The sequence below is a fragment of the Bufo bufo genome, chromosome 3 (assembly GCF_905171765.1).
Source record: "Bufo bufo chromosome 3, aBufBuf1.1, whole genome shotgun sequence".
Taxonomy (NCBI): Eukaryota; Metazoa; Chordata; class Amphibia; order Anura; family Bufonidae; genus Bufo; species Bufo bufo.
In genome coordinates, this window is record NC_053391.1 from 679,878,765 (window position 1) to 679,891,333 (window position 12,569).

Genomic DNA, 12,569 nt, shown 5'->3' on the forward strand with positions numbered 1-12,569 from the left:
AAATTGCAAAGCTTCTGAAGCGTGATCATCGAACAATCAAGCGTTTCATTCAAAATAGTCAACAGGGTCGCAAGAAGCGTGTGGAAAAACCAAGGCGCAAAATAACTGCCCATGAACTGAGAAAGTCAAGCGTGCAGCTGCCAAGATGCCACTTGCCACCAGTTTGGCCATATTTCAGAGCTGCAACATCACTGGAGTGCCCAAAAGCACAAGGTGTGCAATACTCAGAGACATGGCCAAGGTAAGAAAGGCTGAAAGACGACCACCACTGAACAAGACACACAAGCTGAAACGTCAAGACTGGGCCAAGAAATATCTCAAGACTGATTTTTCTAAGGTTTTATGGACTGATGAAATGAGAGTGAGTCTTGATGGGCCAGATGGATGGGCCCGTGGCTGGATTGGTAAAGGGCAGAGAGCTCCAGTCCGACTCAGACGCCAGCAAGGTGGAGGTGGAGTACTGGTTTGGGCTGGTATCATCAAAGATGAGCTTGTGGGGGCTTTTCGGGTTGAGGATGGAGTCAAGCTCAACTCCCAGTCCTACTGCCAGTTTCTGGAAGACACCTTCTTCAAGCAGTGGTACAGGAAGAAGTCTGCATCCTTCAAGAAAAACATGATTTTCATGCAGGACAATGCTCCATCACACGCGTCCAAGTACTCCACAGCGTGGCTGGCAAGAAAGGGTATAAAAGAAGAAAATCTAATGACATGGCCTCCTTGTTCACCTGATCTGAACCCCATTGAGAACCTGTGGTCCATCATCAAATGTGAGATTTACAAGGAGGGAAAACAGTACACCTCTCTGAACAGTGTCTGGGAGGCTGTGGTTGCTGCTGCACGCAATGTTGATGGTGAACAGATCAAAACACTGACAGAATCCATGGATGGCAGGCTTTTGAGTGTCCTTGCAAAGAAAGGTGGCTATATTGGTCACTGATTTGTTTTTGTTTTGTTTTTGAATGTCAGAAATGTATATTTGTGAATGTTGAGATGTTATATTGGTTTCACTGGTAAAAATAAATAATTGAAATGGGTATACATTTGTTTTTTGTTAAGTTGCCTAATAATTATGCACAGTAATAGTCACCTGCACACACAGATATCCCCCTAAAATAGCTAAAACTAAAAACAAACTAAAAACTACTTCCAAAAATATTCAGCTTTGATATTAATGAGTTTTTTGGGTTCATTGAGAACATGGTTGTTGTTCAATAATAAAATTAATCCTCAAAAATACAACTTGCCTAATAATTCTGCACTCCCTGTAGTTATATTCCTGTACATAGGAGCAGTATTATAGTAGTTATATTCTTGTACATAGGAGCAGTATTATAGTAGTTATATTCTTGTACATAGGAGCAGTATTATAGTGGTTATATTCTTGTACATAGGAGCAGTATTATAGTAGTTATATTCTTGTACAGAGGAGGCAGTATTATAGTAGTTATATTCTTGTACATAGGAGCAGTATTATAGTAGTTATATTCTTGTACAGAGGAGGCAGTATTATAGTAGTTATATCCTTGTACATAGGAGCAGTATTATAGTAGTTATATTCTTGTACATAAGAGCAGTATTATAGTGGTTATATTCTTGTACATAGGAGCAGTATTATAGTAGTTATATTCTTGTACATAGGAGCAGTATTATAGTAGTTATATTCTTGTACATAGGAGCAGTATTATAGTGGTTATATTCTTGTACATAGGAGCAGTATTATAGTAGTTATATTCTTGTACAGAGGAGGCAGTATTATAGTAGTTATATTCTTGTACATAGGAGCAGTATTATAGTAGTTATATTCTTGTACAGAGGAGGCAGTATTATAGTAGTTATATCCTTGTACATAGGAGCAGTATTATAGTAGTTATATTCTTGTACATAAGAGCAGTATTATAGTGGTTATATTCTTGTACATAGGAGCAGTATTATAGTAGTTATATTCTTGTACAGAGGAGGCAGTATTATAGTAGTTATATTCTTGTACATAGGAGGCAGTATTATAGTAGTTATATTCTTGTACATAGGAGCAGTATTATAGTAGTTATATCCTTGTACATAGGAGCAGTATTATAGTAGTTATATTCTTGTACATAGGAGCAGTATTATAGTAGTTATATTCTTGTACAGAGGAGGCAGTATTATAGTAGTTATATTCTTGTACATAGGAGCAGTATTATAGTAGTTATATTCTTGTACATAGGAGCAGTATTATAGTAGTTATATTCTTGTACATAGGAGGCAGTAATATAGTAGTTATATTCTTGTACATAGGAGCAGTATTATAGTAGTTATATTCTTGTACATAGGAGGCAGTATTATAGTAGTTATATTCTTGTACATAGGAGGCAGTATTATAGTAGTTATATTCTTCTACATAGGAGGCAGTAATATAGTAGTTATATTCTTGTACATAGGAGGCAGTATTATAGTAGTTATATTCTTGTACATAGAAGCAGTATTATAGTAGTTATATTCTTGTACATAGGAGCAGTATTATAGTAGATAAATTCTTGTACATAGGAGCTGTATTATAGTAGTTATATTCTTGTACATAGGAGCAGTATTATAGTAGTTATATTCTTGTACATAGGAGAAGTATTATAGTAGTTATATTCTTGTACATAGGAGCAGTATTATAGCAGTTATATTCTTGTACATAGGAGCAGTATTATAGTAGTTATATTCTTGTACATAGGAGCAGTATTATAGCAGTTATATTCTTGTACATAGGTGCAGTATTATAGCAGTTATATTCTTGTACATAGGAGCAGTATTATAGTAGTTATATTCTTGTACATAGGAGCAGTATTATAGCAGTTATATTCTTGTACATAGGTGCAGTATTATAGCAGTTATATTCTTGTACATAGTGTGAGACAGTGACAGGTCTCACTCAGGTTAGAGGCATGGAAGGGGTGGATAGTGCGGTCCACACCCCTGTTCCACCACAGGTGAGACAAGCTGGAGGTAATCAGCCTGGCATAAGGCACCTCCTAGAGTGTCAGAAAGGAGTAGTGTGTTACCTGTGGACAGAGGCCTGGAGGCTCTGTCTGTGTGGTCTCAGCTGGGCAAGGCTGAGGGACCACAAGGCTGGGAGATAGCCTGGAGTTGGGGGACGCAGCGACGCCTGGGAGGGTCGCAGGGCCATAGTCAGGCAGACTACTGAGCCCCAATCCCCCACAAGAAATACTGAACTGGAGACAGTGGGCGTACTGTGCTCTGTACAGCCAGGAGGCTGTGGGACATTAGCTGAGAAAGCCGCTTGTGTTCACAGGGTGTGAACTGTGACTTTAGGTGAGTCAGGATATTATATGTTTAGTTAGAGCCCAGCCAGGCAGGTGTTTATTTTGTACCATTTATGTTTGGATTGCTGAGGAGCCAAATAAAGTGATGTTTGGACTTGAAACTTGGTGTCTGGCGACGATATTTGTGTGAATCACCCCCGGAGAAGAGCTAACCCCCCACAATAGGAGCAGTATTATAGTAGTTACATTCTTGTACATAGGAGCAGTATTATAGTAGATATATTCTTGTACATAGGAGGCAGTATTATAGTAGTTATATTCTTGTACATAGGAGCAGTATTATAGTAGTTATATTCTTGTACATAGGAGCAGTATTATAGTAGTTATATTCTTGTACATAGGAGGCAGTATTATAGTAGTTATATTCTTGTACATAGGAGGCAGTATTATAGTAGTTATATTCTTGTACATAGGAGGCAGTATTATAGTAGTTATATTCTTGTACATAGGAGCAGTATTATAGTAGTTATATTCTTGTACATAAGAGGCAGTATTATAGTAGTTATATTCTTGTACATAGGAGCAGTATTATAGTAGTTATATTCTTGTACATAGGAGGCAGTATTATAGTAGTTATATTCTTGTACATAGGAGCAGTATTATAGTAGTTATATTCTTGTACATAGAAGCAGTATTATAGTAGTTATATTCTTGTACATAGGAGCAGTATTATAGTAGTTATATTCTTGTACATAGGAGCAGTATTATAGTAGTTATATTCTTGTACATAGGAAGCAGTATTATAGTAGTTATATTCTTGTACAGAGAAGCAGTATTATTGTAGTTATATTCTTGTACATAGGAGCAGTATTATAGTAGTTATATTCTTGTACATAGGAGGCAGTATTATAGTAGTTATATTCTTGTACATAGGAGCAGTATTATAGTAGTTATATTCTTGTACATAGGAGCAGTATTATAGTAGTTATATTCTTGTACATAGGAGCAGTATTATAGTAGTTATATTCTTGTACATAGGAGGCAGTATTATAGTAGTTATATTCTTGTACATAGGAGCAGTATTATAGTAGTTATATTCTTGTACATAGGAGGCAGTATTATAATAGTTATATTCTTGTACATAGGAGCAGTATTATAGTAGTTATATTCTTGTACATAGGAGCAGTATTATAGTAGTTATATTCTTGTACATAGGAGGCAGTATTATAGTAGTTATATTCTTGTACATAGGAGCAGTATTATAGTAGTTATATTCTTGTACATAGGAGCAGTATTATAGTAGTTATATTCTTGTACATAGGAGCAGTATTATAGTAGTTATATTCTTGTACATAGGAGCAGTATTATAGTAGTTATATTCTTGTACATAGGAGGCAGTATTATAGTAGTTATATTCTTGTACATAGGAGCAGTATTATAGTAGTTATATTCTTGTACATAGGAGCAGTATTATAGTAGTTATATTCTTGTACATAGGAGGCAGTATTATAGTAGTTATATTCTTGTACATAGGAGCAGTATTATAGTAGTTATATTCTTGTACATAGGAGGCAGTATTATAATAGTTATATTCTTGTACATAGGAGCAGTATTATAGTAGTTATATTCTTGTACATAGAAGGCAGTATTATAGTAGTTATATTCTTGTACATAGGAGCAGTATTATAGTAGTCATATTCTTGTACATAGGAGCAGTATTATAGTAGTTATATTCTTGTACATAGGAGGCAGTATTATAGTAGTTATATTCTTGTACACAGGAGCAGTATTATAGTAGTTATATTCTTGTAAATAGGAGCAGTAATATATTAGTTATATTCTTGTACATAAGAGGTCGTATTATAGTAGTTATATTCTTGTACATAGGAGCAGTATTATAGTAGTTATATTCTTGTACATAGGAGCAGTATTATAGTAGTTATATTCTTGTACATAGGAGCAGTATTATAGTAGTTATATTCTTGTATATAGGAGCAGTATTATAGTAGTTATATTCTTGTACATAGGAGGCAGTATTTTAGTAGTTATATTCTTGTACATAGGAGCAGTATTATAGTAGTTATATTCTTGTACATAGGAGCAGTATTATAGTAGTTATATTCTTGTACATAGGAGGCAGTATTATAGTAGTTATATTCTTGTACATAGGAGAAGTATTATAGTAGTTATATTCTTGTACATAGGAGCAGTATTATAGCAGTTATATTCTTGTACATAGGAGCAGTATTATAGTAGTTATATTCTTGTACATAGGAGGCAGTATAATCGTAGTTATATTCTTGCACATAGGAGCAGTATTATAATAGTTATATTCTTGTACATAGGAGGCAGTATTATAGTAGTTATATTCTTGTACATAGGGGCAGTATTATAGTAGTTATATTCTTGTACATAGGAAGCAGTATTATAGTAGTTATATTCTTGTACATAGGGGCAGTATTATAGTAGTTATATTCTTGTACATAGGAGGCAGTATTATAGTAGTTATATTCTTGTACATAGGAAGCAGTATTATAGTAGTTATATTCTTGTACATAGGAGGCAGTATTATAGTAGTTATATTCTTGTACATAGGAGGCAGTATTATAGTAGTTATATTCTTGTACATAGGAGCAGTATTATAGTAGTTATATTCTTGTACATAGGAGCAGTATTATAGTAGTTATATTCTTGTACATAGGGGCAGTATTATAGTAGTTATATTCTTGTACATAGGAGCAGTAATATAGCAGTAATATTCTTGCACATAGGGGGCAGTATTATAGTAGTTATATTCTTGTACATAGGAGCAGTATTATAGTGGTTATACTCTTGTACATAGGAGGTAGTATTATAGTAGTTATATTCTTGTACATAGGAGCAGTATTATAGTAGTTATATTCTTGTACATAGGAGCAGTATTATAGTAGGTATATTCTTGTACATAGGTGCAGTATTATAGTAGGTATATTCTTGTACATAGGTGCAGTATTACAGTAGTTATATTCTTGTACATAGGAGGCAGTATTATAATAGTTATATTCTTGTACATAGGAGGCAGTATTATAGTAGTTATATCCTTGTACATAGGAGGCAGTATTATAATAGTTATATTCTTGTACATAGGTGCAGTATTATAGTAGGTATATTCTTGTACATAGGAGCAGTATTACAGTAGTTATATTCTTGTACATAGGGCCAGTATTATAGTAGTTATTAGAGATGAGCGAATTTATGAAAAGTTCAATTTGGCCTAAAAAATTTGCTTTGTGACGAATACATTTTTTTATTTTATTTTTATAATCATGTTATTATTTAATTTTAAAATACATTTTTTGCCACATAATATGTCCCCCAAGAGGTCATAAAGAGACCATTGTGGGACAGTGAACAATTTTATTTTGCATTTTTTCTTGTATTTTATTATTTTTTTGTTAAAAATTTCCTTTATTTTTTTAAAATATATTTTATATGTCTTTAAATGACCTATGGGGGAAGATGCAGAATTGTCTTTTTTTGCACTTTCCTTTTTTTTAGATAAATATTTAACTTTTTGATACATACAGTATATATTTGCCACATAACTTGTCCCCAAAAGGTCCATTAAAGGAAACCTGTCACCAGGATTTAGTGCATAGAGCTGGGGACATGGGCTGCTAGATGGCCGCTAGCACATCCGCAATACCCAGTCCCCACAGCTCTGTGTGCTTTTATTGTGTTAAAAAACTGTTTTGATCTTTATGCAAATGACCTGATATGTGTCCTGTATCCGGAGATGATTCAAGCGGAAAGGAGCCCAGCACCGCCCCGCGTCCTCCGAATCTCCTCCTTGCCGGCTGACGTCACAGAGCTGGAGCGCCGAAATCTCGCGATGCGCGAGCTAGTGCATGCGCAGTGTCGGCATCATGTTCATTCCCTGTGCTGGCATCAGCACAGGGAACGAACTATGCATGCGCTAGCTCGCGCATCGCGAGATTTCGGCGCTCCAGCTCTGTGACGTCAGCCAGCAAGGAGGAGATTAGGAGGACGCGGGGCGGTGCTGGGCTCCTTTCCGCTGGACTCATCTCCGGATACAGGACACATATCAGGTCATTTGCATATGGATCAAAACTGTTTTTTAACACAATAAAAGCACACAGAGCTGTGGGGACTGGGTATTGCGGATGTGCTAGCGGCCATCTAGCAGCCCATGTCCCCAGCTCTATGCACAAAATCCTGGTGACAGGTTCTCTTTAAAGACCTTTGGGGGCACAGACTTTTTTGTAGCCCCAGTTACAGGGGAAACTAGCCTGCTGGAGGGGGGGGGTAGTACATAGCAGAGCTGATCAGGGTCTATTGACCCTGCAGCTCTGCGCTCCTCTGCCCCTGTTCTGCCACTTTTCTATACCCAGATAAAAGTCTATACCCGGAAGTCACGTGGACGCATTGGAATCAGCTGGAGGAGGGGGTGTGCGCGCTGCGCAAGCGCATTCGGCTAAAGTATAGTAATCTGGCAGAACGCCGGGAGCCCGTAATCTACATTAATTTGTACCCTCGCGGGCTCGCTTCGCTCGCCACACATCGGGGTCGGGCTCGCTGCGCTCTGCATTTGCTAAAACTAACTCTATGCCACCATTGATAGTAAAGAAAGAAATGGATGGTAAAGAAAGAGATGGATGGTAAAGAAATGGAGGGCTGGAAAAATGCTGGGGCGTTCTGCCAGATTAACATGCTTTAGCCAAATGCGCTTGCGCAGCACGCACACCCCCTCCTCCAGCTGATTCTAACGCGTCCACGTGACTTCCGGTGCAGCTACATCACTTCCGGGTATAGACTTTTGTCCGGGTATAGAAAAGTGGCAGAACTCCCCCAATAGCGCTCATTGAAAAGAAGGCAGAAGCGTTGATAAATCTCTTCTACCTTCTCCTCGGCTTCCCGCTGTCACAGCCAGGAGCCCGACCTGCTCTTCCTAGGCTACAGGAGCAACCACTGTCATCCATTGTCGTGCGGCGGTCCAGGCGGTCCTGATCGCAGGTTCAGCTGTGTTCTTGCCCAGCAGGACAGGGGCCACAAACCATGGCTCTGGTCTAGACATAATATGAAGGATTATTTTGCGCTAGGTTCAAGCATAGAGGGGAGTGGATATCATTGTGATAGACTTGTAGGAAAGGGTAGTGTGGACTTCCGCTTTTGGGCCTGGACCATTCTGTTCTCTCGTGCAACCTCTCTGCCTTAGAGCACATACACTCCTGGGTCATAATCTTCCCCAGCCTATGACTGTTTATGCCTGAGTGTATAACGCACCTTCTCACAGGGGAGGGTGCCTGAGCAATAGGTTTACTACTGTACTAGTCCCAGTGAAAGTGCTTTGTGCTATTTGCCCATGTGCGGAACTCAACTGGATCTGACCCTTCACATCCCTGACATGTCCTATGCCTGATCTCCGTACTGACTCAAGTCTGCCCTCCTATGCCTCTAAAGCGCGCAACCTTCGCACTGTTTTCTCGATTGCACAATCTCTGCCTGCCCTGACCTGCAGTGGAGCCCAGATTCTTGTGTAGGGGTTCAGGGTGAAGAACGGGGGTCACTTAGACAACGCCCTTAGAAGTAGCCCCAAGCCAAATCTGTAACAGCGGATTCACATCCGTTTCTGTTATGCTCCTATGCACTAGCCCAAGACCTGTGGGACATCAAAGGTATGATGGGCAAACAAGGCCTGCAAAAAGAGGCAAATTATTGATGTTGGTCAAAGCAAGGGAAATACTAACATATTGACAAATCTATATGTTATTTCACAGCAAGCAAGACATAGGATTGTGTTGTAGAGAATAACCCAGGACTACATGAGGCGGGTTCCCTCGGGGGTCACTGACAGACCGTGTTTTCCAGCCGGCACACAACTAAACGTTCTGCTCAGTGATACACAACACAAAGTTAATTGGCCAATTTGTTGCAAATTAGAGATCGTTCCAAACTCAGACCTCTCGTCCACTCGTCCGCCACCTTCCCCAGAGAACCGGAGCCATGGACCTGAGCTTGTACTAGAGGCGGCACCAGATTAACCTGCCAATTACTTTTATTGCTGAGCGTAATTCCAATAATATACAGAAATGCGCCATAAAACGGTTCGCCGGGCTTGGCACTTTGAAATCAGAGCACAACATTCTCCGTCCTTATTGTCATTTTCATTAATTTGTGACAGTTTAATTACATCTCCGCATTCGGCTCTCTAAACAAGTGCGAGCTCAAAACCAAGGTCGAATGATGTTAATTGTAAGGATTTTTTTCTTATTCTTTTTTTTTCCCCTGCCAGGTCGATTATTTGAAGTGCCGCTCTGTAATGGCTTAATCAGATCGAAAGAATTGGAATCATTTTGGAAATCAAGCTGTATTATGAATGTAGAGGCAGCACACCTGTGCCCTTCACGTGGGGGATCGGTCTAGGAGGGCAATTATCGCTGTGCTCGGCTTGAAATGTGCTTCCCTAAACAAGATGGAGGACTCACCTGAAAATTGTTCTACGTTGGGTGGGTGCCAGTGCCGTTCAAGTCAATAAGTGATTGTAATGACATGGCTGGCGGCCAAGTCTTGTGTCGAAGAGGTAGAAAACTGTAAAGCAGTGGCAGAAAGTTCAGCAACACCTCTATACAACTTATCAAGGACATGGCCGGCCATGACTATTGAATTTTTGTGTGAAACTTTCTTAGAATTTAACCTCAGACAGGACAGGAACTGAGACAGGAAGTTGTTGTCTGAACTTCCTGTCAGCCATATTTACTCCTGCTCTGTCACCCAGCAACCGAGCTACTCCTCCTCTGAGTGCTGACTTCTTACGTCTTCCATGCTCCATTTTGGACAGGGGATCTTGGTTGTTTTTAGGCTATCCTTTACACCTGGTCATGGCAGAGCAGATTTTTAGCACCCCCTGGTGCCAAGACCCGGGGGAACATGTCCCACCTGAAGCCCCTCTTTCATGCTACATCCATGCTAGAGGTCTCCAGGTTTTCGCCGACATATCATACAGGATATACTTAGATACAGAGGCTCAGCAACAAGTATCACATGCGATAGGCTTTGGTACACCAGCTAATCAGATATTATCATGCATGGTAGGCTTAGATACACCGGATGGGCAGGCAGTATTACACATAATAGGCTATGGCACAAGAGCTCATCAGGCTGTATCACTCATGACAAGATTAGATACATGGCCCAGCAGACTGTATCACAGATGACAGGCTTTGATACATCGGTTTAGCAGTATACGGAGCCATTAACGATACATATTATTTTCCTTGCACTTCGGAGGAGACATGGACTCTTCCCTCGGATATTTATGCACAGTTATTGGTTGTAGACCGTCCCAGAATCTGGCGCTTCCACGACACATTAATTTTTCACAATCTAAGTGAGGTGCTGTGAACTGAAAATCAATGCGGTGCCCGTCGCGATTAAAGCTGCATATTTCATTATGCTGTTAAGATAACACGCACTCTGCAAATGTATTTTTAATGCGCGATATTTAGATGAGGGGCGAGGCCGCCGCCGCCATGAACACATAAGACATGCAGATTTCTTACAATATATTTACACAGCTTCTTGATTGCTGATGATACAGTCAGGAGAGGCGCTCGCCGCATTCTGATACCCCGACGCTCCGCTCATTGGGAGCACAATTAGGAATCGTAATCTGCTTAACACATTCATGGCCACGGTACTAGGAGCCCATAACAAAGTTGGTCAAAAGCAGCGGAAACACTTTAGGTTTATTTTTGTTACCCAATTTGATCGTTTGGACAGAGTGCCCCTATCAATTCTTTTATAGTGCACACATGTCACTGTCATAGAGAGCCTTAATTATACTGCAATGCAGTGCACACATAACAGGTAGGAGAAGAAACAAGTATTGCACTGTAGTATTGTACATGTCTTTCCCATTTTTCAGATCTCAGAAGAATGTCGAGTCGAGATGCCAGGGACAGCTTTATTAAAAGAAGGGGGTATGCAGTGACCCAGTGAAGGGGTTAAATTGTGTCTTTGTATCTTAAAATGTGTATTGTCTTCTTGAAGGCTCTCTATATGAGGGAGATATAGAGTATCAGCAGTTAGGTGGTGGCTGCTCCATCCACTCCTTCTAGAAGGGCTGCTTTCTCAGTTAGTAGTAGTGATGAGAGTTCGGAGAAGGCAGATACAGAGCAGCACTGGAACACCACAGGGAGCAGCCAGCCTTAGGGTAAACTGAAGCCAGGATTAGCCAACAGCCTCTGAGGAAGACAAGTGAATTCATTCTGGAGGGTAAAGCAGCTTGTACAAGGAACAGATATTGATCTGTCATAAAGGGGAGCTACACTTTGGCTGAACTGTTAATAGAGCACTGTTTACTCATAGAATGACTCAGGGAGTATCTGACCCGTTTACCTCCCATATATGAGCAGCCTCAGGAACTGCGAGAAACCGTTCTTCGCAACATTGATAAGGACCATGCCTACTGCTGTGAGTATGTTTATTTGCTCCATTTTTAGTAAAGCACTGTTTGTTTGTTATACCAAAACCAACCTCTTCATTAGAACTGCACCCCATCTTTGCATTGCTTTAAAGAAATTCCTGCCTTGCACCCTCAAAATTGACCAACTAGGGTACACCACCTTACATCAGGCAGGAGACCTCAATACTCGGGTGTGCCCTGAGGGCACCAGGGTGCGCTCTACCTTCGCAGTGCACTGGCCCCAGGGACGACCATGGGCACCATGAGGGCTACTACCACCATCAGGTCTCTACTCCCACCAGGGCCGCTGCACGGGGTCTTTCTGCTGCCAAATCTGCCCTATCCTGACAACTCCTTAGCTGACAGTGATGTGCCTGCTACCTCTCCTGGTGTGAACTGGACTGCTGACCACATTCCTGATTTTGCTTGTAGCTGACCCCAAGACCGACAGACCCAAGATGCATCTTGCGACCTTCGCTTTCACATCTAAGCTTCTCTCATCTGCAGCCTGAGAACCTGCTGTACCACTGGTTTGGTTATCTAATATGACCTGGAATCAGTTCTCCAAATAATAGTGCCATAGATATGCGCAAACGTTAGTGCCATAGAGATGCACACTCTAAAGTGTACGAGTGCCATCAAGTATATAACAAAGCCAAAGCGTGCACATATAACATTAATAAAGAACGCATAACTATGAAGGCCACACAGTGCATAAAAACAGTGACATACAGTGCACATCCGTAATAGTGACATTCAGCATTGGACTGGTCCTCCAGAGTACCAGAGGATCCTCCAGTGGATGCAGGTTCTGGTAGCACAGTGGGATTCCTTTGGAGACAATCACTTGCTACTAG